Below are 14,840 nucleotides of genomic sequence, written 5' to 3'. Positions count from 1 at the left end.
TTAACTAAATCCATTGCTTTTTAGTAATTTTGAGAAGCAGATAAGATGTTTCTATACCAAACCGAAAAGTTAGTCCCTTTAAGATTTTAAACCCAGTTTACCATTTCTATCTAGTATTTTACAACGTTTGTGACGAGGAAAGAAAAATCCTAATACATCTAAATATTCATGTATAATACATAATTATAAGCGAAAACACTTTAAATATTTCATCAAGTCAGAAACCGGACAGGAATCCCTCCTTAAATTAAAGATCACAGTGACCATGAAATAGGTCGCTACACACCTTCTACCTAAGATGCAAGTACTGCAGTTTTGGCCGAGTTTGGGGATTCTGGGTCTAATAGTTTTATATAGTATTGAGTTCGCCTGTTGTGAATTTGTCAAAACCAGATTTATTTGGTCCGTAGCGACGATTATATGAGAGCTTGGATATGGATAAAACATTCAAACTCCTTAAAAATATGCCTAGATATAGGGAATAAAAGTAGTTGATTGGACGATGATGTTGGAAAGTGGAAAAATTCTCCCAAAAATTGCGAATAAAATCTTGCGCCATTAATTGCACAATTATTGCCTTATGGGATCTGTATACAGCATTATGGTTCAAGACTCTAAAATATAAATAATATAAAAAATATAAAACCTTAATATGCCATAGATTCGCAGCTAGTTATGAGCCGGACAGGATTTTTTCATACTTGGTCATAGCATATTAATTTAAGGTCAGCGCAGTTTTGATGCGCGACATACATTCTACCAAAGATGAATCAGCTGACAAGATAAGATAATTTTTTGATTTAATAGTGTTAAACGCTGTTAAAGTTATGTGTCGGATAAGAAAAAAGCTAACAGATAGACAGACGGACGGATTTGAACACTATATGATATAACAAAGACGTAGAAAAAAATATGGAATCCAGGGTTTAACATTACCCTGGATCCGCAAAATAGTTGCGCCTACGACCATGATAAATATAAAGTATCGTCCACTTATTCTGGTATTCCCTCATCTGTTATGGTCATTTTTTTAAATGCCCCCCTTTTTTAGGGGGGGGGGGGCGTGGGGGTCAATTCATTTCCAAGGGAAAACCCTAATATTCTTAATTGTTTATATATAATGATGGTTTTCATTTCCACTAATTTTAAGCTCATGGCCATCTAATTTTCAAAAATGGCTAAAGAACAAGGGACATCTTTCGAAAGTTGAGACAGATACTGTTTGACATTGGACCTGATATGGATTAAAACATAGGTAATAATATGAAGCTGTAATCGTTTTTGTTTTACATACTCATAGAGGGGTAATGGCTAATCAGAAGTGATTGGAGTTCGAGGGTAGTAAAGTTCTGTCATTAAAACTTGGACTAGCCCGTCCCAGCTGGGGGCTGGGGGTGAAAAATTATTTTTGGACTCACTGTCAGAAGCCTTAATAAAACAATATTTTAAACTATGTTTGTCCCGAGGGTTTTACCTTCAAATAATCGAAGATCTAATCTATTCCAATTTAACAAACATGTTTTCCATATTTAAACAAACACACACACACACACCCTCTCTCTCACACACACACAAATAAATAAAAAAATAAAATACAAAAATACTCAAAGCAAAAACAGCAAATTAAACTTTCATGTATTTTCCTGGACAAACACTATCGCGGAGTCATAGCATCGTTTTAAAAAAAAGGTGGGGGGGGTCAACTTAATTTTAAAAAAAATTGACACTAGCTAAAAAACTAATAATTAAAAATGAAAATGGTCAAATAAACATTTCTATTTCATGGAATTAGGGATGGGGGTCCAAGAACTTTAGGTACAACATATATAGATATATTTTTACTCAAACACTAAATCACCCCTATTTGGCAATGCTGCAACTTAAATTAAGTGGAGGGGGGGGGGGGGTAAAAACTTTTATGTGGGGGGTTGGAGGTGGGCAGATCCCCCCCCTTCCGCATCCCGAATGCTATGTGCCTGTTTGATTCAATTCAACTAACATGACGAAAACGTTCATTAAGCTAACGACCAGCAAAATCTTAATAATACAAAATCTTGTACTTGATTTATTTACCATAAAGACTTTATAAATTCTATTTTTATCATTGTAAATTACTGTTATAAACCGCTAGAACAACATCCCATATCTTTTTCCCGCTAAAGAATATTTATTTTGGGGTGTTCCGAAAGACGTCGTTTTTCGGTAGTGTGAGTCGTAATAAAATTCTTGTGGGGAAATTTGATTGGCTTAGGTTATACGTTAAACAATTGAAGTATGTAAATCAATGAAGGTGAGAAGTTGTTTCAGATCGATAAGACATTATAATTATAATGTTAAACTTTGGTTATGTCGTAAAATGAACGAGAAAAGGGCACATGTAACTGTGGGGAATCAACGTCTTCCCCACAATTTCCAACTTTCCCCACAGTGTTGGTCTTATGACCAGTCCATTTCCTCGTAATGTAGGGATCTCGGGTACTCTTTTGAGAGAGAGAGAGAGAGAGATTTCTCTTTAAGAACCATAATTATCCCAACACTTTTCAACATGAGATAGTATCCGGTGACCTTCCCACCATCTACTTCATTGCATTCACTCAAAATAAGTAACTAAACTGCAAATTGTATTTACATGTATATTTTACTATGATTGCTGGAAATCAAATTAAAGTTTTAACAAGTTTGAACATAAATGTCAGTAATTTTTTCCGGCTGTGCAATTTTTCCAAACTTTGCATTTTTTTTTCTCAAAATAAACTTACACATATATACATACCTTTAAAGTTAAGCTTGTTGATTCACCTTTCTTCAAGCCTACGTGTTTTTAAACTGATCAGGGCAAATTAAAAAAAATACTGATTTTTTCAAGTCTGTATACTGGTACTATAGTGATTTTTGTTAAGGCCATCTTTTTAAAAAAGTATGGATGCCCTCTTTCGGTCAACTGAATAAAACTGACCCGACTCAGAACTTTTTTAAAACATATATTCCAGGACACAATATTTTTACTTTCTTTCATATTCCCGTCGAGAAACATATCGAAATTTTCTTGAAAAAAAAAATTCTCACCTACCTACCGACCCATTAATTTCACCCTGTGGCTGGAGATGGCAAGCAAACATTATCTCAAAGATGGCCTAATGAACAAATTTATTTAAACTTAAAAGTTTAAAATAAATCCGTCGATGAAAACAACTGCTAAATCAGCAATGCTGGTGTTTTAGGATAAGAGAAAGGACAAAGAGAACACAATGTTCACATTTCTTTGTTAAAGATAAGCAGTCGTATAAAAATTGTCAGAACAGAGGTCATTCGAGGAAAAAATATGACGTACTAAAAGATTTTTTTAAGAAATGAGTAAATTTATTTTCTTCGAAAAAAAAAACTTTACAGAGTTTTAAAAAAAATCATTCCAATGCATTAAAATATGAAAGAAATGGACTGTGCATGCAGGTGTTGAGCGAAATCATTTTTTATGATGTATATAAAATGGAGAAATTTGATAAAAGGGTGATCGAAACACTGTCCAGGTGCATGCACACTAGATCATTTTTAACTGCTTGGGTTGTACTTTAAACACAGATTATACATGCTATGCTGTGAATCTTGCAATCTGTTTCACATAACCCTCTCAGAACGTGTCACTATAGACTTTTATGGGTTTTCTTTCTTGTGTGACTTTGTGAATAATTTACGTACAATGGTATATCTAATTTTCAAATGGCAATGCTAGTATCTATTAGAATTTATTTCATTGGAGTAATATTTATAAAAAAAATAAAGGAAATTGAACAGAATTGAACATAGAAAGGAAAATTTCAGCATGCAAACACTGTAGATTTGAGGGAAATTGTATAATGCGGATTACTAGTGTATTTATTATATCTCGAAGAGTTTTAAAGTTTCTTCTGATTTTAAGTTAGGCTGGCTTTAATCAGACTGGACTTTAAGTAGTCATTTATATAAATGCACAAAACAAACAGGAAATAACTATATCAAAATACTTTAAATTTCTCCTCACAATTTTATTATCTGTCATGTCTTTAATTTGGAATTTGCCGGGTGGCAGTAAATGCGAAATTTAATCGACATACATGTATCTGTAAATTACTCCAATTTTGTGGCTCTTTTATGACATTTTTCATGATTTCAAACTGTAGGTTATCATCACTGTTACAGCTAAAAAACCAAGTACATTAGAAATATATCATAGCACTTGAACATGGAAGTAATATATCTAAATAACTAAATGAAGAGGGGCTACTTCGGAGAACTTATTACACTTTGCCACAACACAATAATGTAAACCAATCATCATAAATACAAGAAAAACATCAATAGAAAAATATACTTCCCCGGTATAAGTGAAACATATCAGAATACAAATACATGTAAGTTTGCGAGTAAATAAATAAAAAGATTTCCCAGAAAAAATAGTAACAAATGTAACAGAAGAAGCAAGTTTTTATAAATACTGTATCAAAATACACTATGCATGTTATGTTATGATTTATGAGTCAGTTTGAAACCACTTTATGATGACATAATTTATATGAAATATGATTATAAATTAAGGTCTTTTTTTACTTAAATGCATGTATTTTTATAAATTTATTGATGATATTAAGAGTTTTATTCATATAAATATCTCACACACCGTGAATCGATCAAAACCAAATGATTTAAACCAAAACTGAAACATCATCGTATAGCTTTCATGTCTGATTCTTTATCCTCATTTCAGTTTTCTCTTTTACACAATTTCTTTTTTTTTTAAACTAACTTCATTCTTTTCTTTTCACACAAGGTCCCTCTCATTTTCATCCTTTTCTTCTTTTGCCTCTCCAGTCAAATTTGAAACTTCTGTAAATAAAGCGTTCCTTCCCAAATCTTATCAAATCTGTACAGTTATAATTTCCTCTTCAGACTGGCCTTTCAAACTTTTTTGTCAACACAACTGTTGTTCGTATTTTGGTTTGAAAACATAAACTATTTAAATATCTTTGAGGAAAGAATATCAGCAATCAAAAACACAAAAAGTGCGTGATAAAAAGTGTTCTTCCTCTCTAACCATACTTTATTTATAAGATCGGTTGTTTTTATGTTCAAAATCACAAAAGGTATTGTTATGTTGTAATTTTTGAATTAACCCTAACAAAAAATACTATAGTAAACTATAGTTAACTATAGTTTACTATAGTTTACTACAGTTTACTATTGTAAATCAAAGTTCCAAAGTGTTCACCAGATCTAGAGTAATTAAATCAAAGTTCCAAAGTTTTCACCATAGTAAATCAAAGTTCCTAAACAAGGCCGTAACTAGGCTCCAATTTGTAGTGAGGCAAGGGTGCTGGGCATACCTAGTCCCAGACGGGACAAGGGTAGTACCTGATGGCCAGTGATGTGGCTTTCCGGGGGGGGGGGTTCTGAAACATGGGTATTAGAAAATAAAAGATTTAATCTTAATTAGGAAGTTTTTACATTTTGGATTGTCGCCTGCATGGCACAGTGGTTAGAGCATATACTCTAGAGTCACAGACTAAGGAGTTTTTTTTACATCACGGGTTCGAATCCACTGCGGGATGTAGAGACAGGTCCTATGAAAAAACTCCTATGTCACATTAAGTGATGGCACAAAAAGATCTCTCCCTGTTCAATCATCTTCAGTACAGATTTAAAACTTGCAGCACTCCAACGGCAAGTAGTGATGTCGCAATATGAATGAGAAATTCTTAGAATTAAGGGATGTTAAACAATCAAACAATTTACAAAACAAACATTTTGAATTATATTTTATATGTGTTCTAAATAAAAAAAAAATGATGCACCTAGTGAGATGAACGATTTACAGAAATTGAAACAAAATTTGAAAATATCAATCTAGCACGAAGACACAAGTACAATTAATTTATAACTTCAATGTAAAACTTTTTCACTTTTCAGAAAACTCTAAAAATTTAGTGAGGCATTTGCCTCACTTGCCTCAATGGTAGTTACGGCCTTGCCTAAGTTTTCACCAAAGAAAATCAAAGTTCCAAAGTTTTCACTATAGAAAATCAAATTTCCAGAGTTTTTACTATAGTAAATCAAAGTTCCAAAGTTTTCACCATAGTAAATCAAAGTTCCAAACACTGAAAGAAATACCTAGTTGATTTAACTAGTATGCCTAGTGAAGCGTTTGTCGTGATTAGTAATCACTCTTTTACTAGCTAAGATAGTGAAAAGTGGAGTAGTGGTCGTAAAGATACTTAAATACCTAGTGAAAGTTACTCATAAATTCTTAGATTTACTAATATTATCTAGTAAATCTACAGAATGCCTAGTAAAACTACTTTTAAGGTAGTGATTGTATGGACAGTAAATTTACTAGTCTTCTTCGTGACTTTCACTAGTTATTTTTTTTCAGTGAAAGTTTTCACCATAGTAAATCAAAGTTCCAAAGTTATAACTTTGGTACTATATCTAACTATAGTAAACTATAGTTAACTATATTTTACTATAGTTTTTTTTGTTAGGGTTTACCAGGTGGCAGTTAATACAAAATTTATAACTTGTATTTACTGCCACCTGGTAAATTCAAAATTTACAACATGACAGTATGATTAGTACAATGTAAAAACAAAGGCCTACAAAGGAATACTTAAGAATTTCATAAAGCTTTCTTTTTATAAGTAAATATTACACTTATATACCATTTTTAGGTAAGTATAATTAATTATTTTCAAAAAAAGCTGTCTTAATCGTTACAATATAATGTCTTCTTTTGTTTAAAAAATCACAATATTCAGGTAAAAATAAAGATACAGGCGTTCATTGTGGTGTCTTATTATGCAGATGGCGTGAATAATATTTTTTTTCACTATTAAATAGAAATTTAAAGTTTTATAATTCTTACAACAAAAATAAAGATCATCTGTCATCTACTTTTGAATTCTAGTTATTTTTAGTATAAATTCTTGATTTATATAATCCTATACTTATACATATACTGTGATTCAATATCGAATGCTTTATGCCATCAATGAAATTTTATCACACGAACTTTCCTTTTGGATTCTATATCCTCAAATTGTTTTCCAATTATACTGCATTTTCTCTATTCATTCAATATTCATTTATGTTAAATAATTTCGTCTGTTTGGTCCTCTGTCTCCATTTCTTTTTTCCCCACATATAAAGACTATAGTATATACTTTCATTTGTCACTTTTCATTCCTTTTCTTTCCTTTTGACTCTCATTTATGAAACTCCTGTGAAAAAAATAGTACATGTATGTCCCTTCTCACATCTTTTCTTTCAATTTCTTCCTCAAGTTGGCCTTCCGAATATTTTGTGTAACATACAAAATTGTTGCTCGTATTTTAATTTGAATAATTTTTAACGATATGAATAATTTTAAGAAGAGAAATATCAGTGTATTGCACGATAAATACTGTTCTTCCTCTTTCACCATAATTGATAAATAAGATCGGTCTTTTTATTTTATAAAAGTTCCTTCACACAATTAAACCTGCATTTTAAGTTGTGTGCAAGAAACTTACATTCTCGAAAATAATATTACATATTGTCGGTATTTTAAAGTATGAGCACACTGTAATTATTTACATGGACAGTTGTCTTGACTGTTTCAATATCATGCCTTTTTAAAAAAAAATTATAAAAATAAATTTTTCATGTAAAAATAAAAACTATTCAAAGTACATTTTTCTTGATTTCCCTTATTGCTTAGTACAATGTCGCTTATATACTGTATACTTTTTAAAACCAAATCACAGTTTATTTTTCATTGTAACAGTATACAGATACTTATTAAAGACACTTTTCGCCTAGTGCCTAATATACTGAAAGGAAAAAGAAACGCAGGGTAAACTTTTGAGGTCAATTAAATTTGTTTTTCTTAAAATATGTTTTAGTTTTTATATCTAACTTTTAAAATCATCTTTCAAAAAGATGTAACCAAATTCTCATTTGATTTTGTCTAATAATTCATGAGTTACTGAAGCTCAAATGACGATACCCCCCAAAAGTGAAAATCGAAAACTCTCATTATCTTCAATGTCTCTCCCGTGCATCTGTCAGAGCCTTATTTCTCCTTTGCATGGAATTTCACAGTTATATTTGGCATAATTTTTCGCCATTAAAACAATAAGTTGACTGGCTCAAAAGATCAAATTGCGGACTTGTTTTCTTTCAAATTTTGTATGAATGTAATGATTATAATCTTCTACTGTATAAATTGCTCTTTTTGTGGTATAAGGTATTTAAGAGATGGCAGGACACCCGCTTAACATGGCTCTGTTTCGCGTTAACGCCATCGTCACGGTTGATTGAAAACCATCCCAGACCCTCTTTGACAACGGGTAACAAGTTTTATGTTATTATTAAACCGTTGTTGCCTTTTTCATTAATTAGGCAAAATTCTATATATCATAATGTCTCTTAATATAATATGCATATATTTGTTGATGTTTATCAAATTGCACGTGCTTTGGGCTTTTTAAACGTCATAAATTTTACGGTTGAGTAATTCTGAATACTGATTTTGGTGCACAGTGACTAAATTTCTCTTCTGACCAATTTTTGTAATTTTCGGTCATGTGGTCAAAATTTTTTCGAACATTTTGCTACCCTGCGTTTCTTTTTCCTTTCAGATGTTATTTCCTTGGAGAAAATTTATATATGAATATAAACATATATTATGTTTCATTTCAAAGTATACGACATTTCTGATAAGGCATTGAGTTTAGCCTGTCCGGATTTCAAATACTAATAGCAGATTAATACTGAATGTTTTTATTATTTTGTGTTTATATTTGTAAAAGGAGACAATTACTTTATCATTAAAATTTCCTGATATGGAAGATATGACTGACTTCCGATTTTTTTTCAATAAAAATTACTTACATACAATTTCCATCAACACCACAACAGGCACAGCATTGATCTGTATCATTCAGTCAAATGAACAGTCACTGAAAGGTGACTGAAGGCAGAGCTCTGTTATTCAGTCGCCTTTCAGTAGACTTTCAGTGAACTGAATGGAAGAGGTTTACTTTGCGTGGGTCTTCTGTTCTGATCACTGGACTACTACAGTATAGTACTAACTAGTGTATCAATTCTACTTTCCGATCTTTTAGAACAATATTTCATAGAAGAAGAAATGTTTCTGTTTCTTTATCCTCATATTGTGTTCCAAAAACATAACATTTTGTTAATCTATTTTACACAAGTCTTTCTCTTTTTGGCGTTCTGTATTAAAACTACTGGCGTATTTCCATTTCTTTTTTTTTTCCATGAAAAGTCCAAAATATAAAATATCATTTGTGTCCTTTCCTTCTTTTGACTCAATCATTATTGAAACTTCTGTAAAAAAAAAAAATCCATTTCTGCATTTCTGTTTTCTTTTCATTTCTTCTCTAAGCTACATGGTCTCCCGAACTTTAACACAACCGTTGTTGGCATTTTCAGTTGGAAAAAAATTAAAGGATATGAATAATTTTAAGGAAAGAATATCAGGAATCAGAACTATAAATATATACCGTAAATCTGGAAATTTTTACTGTAGATAAATTTTTAGCAAATTTGCGCGTACATTGCATTCGCAAAAATATTTTTCTTAAAAATAAATCAACATGTGAAGAATTTTTTTCTGAGAACTCGTGTCGTTTTTTAACTCTGAATAGGCGTCGGTAAGCACTGGTCATTTTAAAAAGAAGTCTACCGGTGCGTCGATTTACCCAAAAGGACCCAAAAGGACCCAAAAGAACCCAAAAGGACCCAAAAGGAACCCAAAAGGACCCAAAAGGAACCCAAAAGGAAATTAAGAACGACCCAAAAGGACTTGAAATAAAGAGAATAAATGGATATATAATAAATACTTTCGTATTTTATTAAAACTAAAACTAGTTTTTTGAGGGTAAAGTGTGTGTTTGGGGTCGGGGAAGGAGGTCCCCCACCAACCCCCTACCCCATCCCACCCACCCCCGATACCATATGCCTAGAACATGTCATTAAATAAAACTTATTTCTTTATTTATCAAATAAAGATATGGTAAAACAGAAGGAGAAATAGAATAATACAATGTACTTTGTTAATTTCAGCTAAAAGAAATCAAAGCATATCTGACCAGCTTTAAAATAGTGTTTGATGTGTTATAAAAGTCGTATGTTAATTCTTTAAGAAAAGTTGCAACAATATAAATGTATGTTTTTGCCAACTTTTAGGTAAATTTATAATATAATATTCATAATTTTATTCAAATTATTAATTTTTAATGTATCATAATATATTAATTTGAGTCCTTTTGATTTCCTTTTGGGTTCCTTTTGGGTCCTTTTGGGTTCCTTTTGGGTCCTTTTGGGTTCTTTTGGGTCCTTTTGGGTCCTTTTGGGTAAATCGACGCACCCCTAGTCTACTGTATAACTACAAGTTAATTACCCGTGCGTGTAAATTGCCCTCATTATATGCAATATCGTCCGATGATTTGACAAGCACTGAGACAGTATGCCCGTTTTTAATTATTTTCATCAATTAATTTGCCAATAAAGAGAGAAAGTTCTGTCATTTTATCTAACCGTGTATCAACACGGGCGATAATTCAAACTCAGTGCATTTACTAGAAAGTTGCAAATGTAAACGCGGCGTGTAAATTTTAGGTGAGAAAAAACCAAACGTTGAGAAAATTAGTTATACCGGTATTTTTTCTTTATTTTGATTATACTTCAGGTTAAAAGGCATACACAACCTCTAAAATGTTTGTTATAATTGATTAAGAAATTATTTTCAGTGCAAATCCTTTTGTATTTTTATCAAAATTGTTTCGGAGCGATTTTGCAATATCTTGCCACGTTGCGAGTATATTGGTGGTATTCTAACTAGGCATATTATTTGAAACATAACCTGATATGAAAATCTTCAGTGATTTTTATTTTTAGCACCAGTGACAATTCGCAAAAATTTGAAGCGTAAAAATTAATCAACAGCTTTTTGACCCAAATTCGCAAAAATAAATCGACGTAAAAATTTCCAGATTTACGGTACAGTGTACATAATAAAAGTGTTGTTCCTCTTTCACAATGATTGTTTAACAAGATCGGCCTTTTTATTTTAAAATCTTTTAATTTTTTCAATAATAAAGTCTCATTCACACACACTTTAAGAAATAGGGAACTTAAATTCCAGATGATATCATAAAATGACTTATTATTTATATGGAAAGTTATCTTCATTGTTTACACATCACGCCCTTTAAGAAAAAAAAAAACACATTTAAGAAACAGCTGTTTATTGTTGTAAATCTTTTTATGAAAATGATATAAAAGATTATTTATTCACCATATATGAGATTAGAATTTGAAAGTTTAACTTTTGAACAAAAATTAAACGACATGATATAACAAGGGGTAAAGGGTTCTAGGTATTTTCCTTTCTGCTTGATACAGACAAAATGCCGTTTATTGATTTTATTTAAAATTAAATTACCAGTTCATATTTATTTAGTAATTAACGATAAACTTTGAAACAATACTTTGAAAAATTAATTTTTACCCCCCCCCCCCAATAAGTTTCTTAAATCAGTATCCTGCATGTTCTTTTTGCGAAGTATCAGACACAATAACAATTCAGATGCTATCTTCTACGAGTAATTATTAAAACATGAATTGAGATTGGTCAGTTTGGAATTCAAGGAGCCAATTTTGAGTATTTTTAATTTGTGTTTCTTTAAGTTTGTAATAGAAGACAAAACATTGTGGGACAATTAATAAATTACTGAAATTTCCTGACACCAAAGACGTGATGTCTTTCAAAATTTGCATTTAATAAAATAAACTTAAAAAAAAAAGTTTCCATCATACATGTACAGTTTAAAAAATAACAGAACAGACGCTACATATATAAATACAGTTAAAATACATGAACATTATATAGAATATACAGTATTGTGATTGGACACGTGGTGAATTTGCAATATTGGGTCAACTGAATGGTCACTTAAAAGTTATTGAATGGTAAAGCGATGTCCTTCAGTCACATTTTAGTATAGAGTTTCAGTTAACTACTCAGTAGATGGCAAAATTTAATCCTGTGTTGGGTCTTTTGTTTTGATCACTAGAGTATAATAAAAGAAACTAATGCACTAATGTCCTTCGAACCTTTTTCAACAATATTTCATTAAAAAACGTTTCATTATCCTATTGCTTTTCTCTCCGATTCTTTATTTTCATTTTGTGTTCCAAATACGATTATATATTATTTTTCTCTATTTATTCTCTGTATTTAAACTACCGGGTATCTCATATTCCTTCTTTCCATGCAAAGTCCATAGTATATAATTTTATTTGTGTCCTTTCCTTCTTATGCCTCTCTCATTCATTCCTGCGTCTTAGTTTTCTCTTTTAATTTCTTCTCTTAGCTGCATGGTCTAGCAAACTTTTCTTATAACACAATTGTTTTTGTATTTTTAGTTGGAAAAAATTTAAATGATATGAATAATTTTAGGGAAAGAATATCAGGAATCTAAATTATGAATAAATACATAATAAAAGTGTTTTCCTCTTACACAATGATGGGTTTATAAGATCGGCCTTTTTATTAATTTCAAAATCTTTCAACTTTTTTCAAAACCAAATATTAAATTGAACATTATTCCACATACTTTAACAATACAAAATGTAGAAATCAATAAATATATTTATCAGTCTTAAAAATTTATAAGAGATTCTAGTTTAATTAATTATACATGGTAAGTTGTCTTATTAGCTATATATTTTTTTAACAAATAAAATATCACATGTTTGAATCAGATGTTTATTGGTGTAAATCTTTTAATGAAGATTATATGAACCGTTATTTAATCACCATATCTGACAATAGAATTTTAAAGTTTAACTTTTTTTAAAACAAAGAAGGACATATAACAACGGGGTAAAGGATTCTAGGTATTTTTCCTTAATGTTTGATACTGACAATATGCCTTTCAGTGTTTTTTTTTTAAATTCAAAATATACTACTTCATAAAATGTTTACTTGTGTATACTTATTTATTAACGAGAAACTTTGAAAAAATACTTTGAAAGTTTATTTTTAAAACACACAAAATATAAGTTCTTGTTTCTTTGTAACAGTATACATTCATATACTTTTTGCTATGTTTTGGACAGACCAACAATTCAGATGCAATCTTCTTCGAGTAATCATTAAGACATGTATTGAGATTGGTCAGTTCGGAAAAAGGAGCCAAGTTTGAGTATTTTCACTTTTTGTTTCGTTAAGTTTGTAATAGAAGACAACACATTGTGGGGCAATCAATAAATTATTAAGATTTCCTGACACTAAGGATATGATAACTTAAAATATTTTATTACATAAAATAAATTTAGACAGTTTAAATCATGCAGGGGTTTTTAACAACAGAACAAATCGACTTTAAATACAGTAAAGTTAAGATACACAAACCATAATATAGAATATTCAGTATCGTGTAAGCACATCACATAGGAACAGTATAAATCTGCGCCATTCAGGCAACTGAGTGGTGTCTTAAAGGTCAGGAAATGACACTGAATGGCAGACCTTTGTTATTCAGTCGATTTTCAGTAGACTTTCAGTTAACTGAGTGACAGAGGTTGATCCTGAGTGGGGTCTTTTTTCTGAAGCACTAGGTATGGTAGTAACTAGTGTACCAATTTTACTGTTTTTCGAACTTCAGAAAGTTGTGTTTAACTCTATAATTAATTTCTGAATGAACTGTAGATTTGTGACTTTCAGTAATTATTTTTTTTCTTACGTACATTGTATATGCAGGTCCTTGGCCTATATTTTTTTGTCCCTTTCCTTAATCCCATGCTAAAGCAGGTCACAAAAACTTTTAAGTTTCTTGATTTTACATAGAATAACACAAGAGAAACATTTTAAACAATATTTTAATACAACTGCAATTTGTCAAAACATGTGTTTTTCAGACATGCATGCCCTTAGGCCAAAACTTCATGCTACAGATTTCCTCGATTTTTAGTTCTTTATTTCCTTTTTGAGGTAATCATTTTGAACTATAAAAGTAAAAGCCAATTTATTTAAGTTATCCCCCCTTTTTTTTTTTGCTTTTCAATATCAAAATATGTTCTTTTTGTGGGAAACTAGAGACATGATTTTGGGTTTTTTCTCGCTTAGTATGTGTTGAAAAGTAAACAGTTTGTTTTGCCTGTCAAAAGTATATAATACTACAGCTAAAAAATATATTTTATGTTCCTCTGTTATTAATGAAAGACTCAACTGAGCTAGTTTTTTGATGGATTAAAAATAAAATAACAACAGTAGTGAAAGTGAAAAAAAAGTCATTTATTGAAGTAAATGACGCAAAACAAAAATAAATATCTTGCTTCTCTCTAAAAGGTGAATTATGTTAATTATATGTAATGTGATTTGTGATGCAAAATAAAAGATTTCGATTATGCATGTAAAATTGCATTAAACAAAATATAATATGCGCATTTCGTTTATGATTTATTAATGTTGTTGGCGTTTTTCAAGAAGAGGGATAAACTATATCAAAATGAAAGAATGTCAACCGAAGTAATATTTTATAAGAAACATATAATTCTAATACTGATAATACACTACAGGTATTAAATTATCAGATTATAAAATAAAGGGAATGTTTATGACTTTAATTCGATTTTTTGATTTGTAATTGGATATTTTCGAGAGAGATTTTTTAAGGATGTATTTTTTATGAATACAGCTTTTTTTTGAAAAATAATATTTTCATAGAATTTTATATATTTACCAAATTTTCTTCGTCCTTTTTTTTTGTTTATAATATCTTAAAGCAATATGAGCTTCA

This window comes from Saccostrea cucullata, unplaced genomic scaffold (genome assembly GCF_032062105.1).
Source record: "Saccostrea cucullata isolate Sc308-1 unplaced genomic scaffold, CSIRO_AGI_Scuc_v1 ctg235, whole genome shotgun sequence".
Classification (NCBI taxonomy): Eukaryota; Metazoa; Mollusca; class Bivalvia; order Ostreida; family Ostreidae; genus Saccostrea; species Saccostrea cuccullata.
This window is presented reverse-complemented; position numbering follows the sequence as displayed.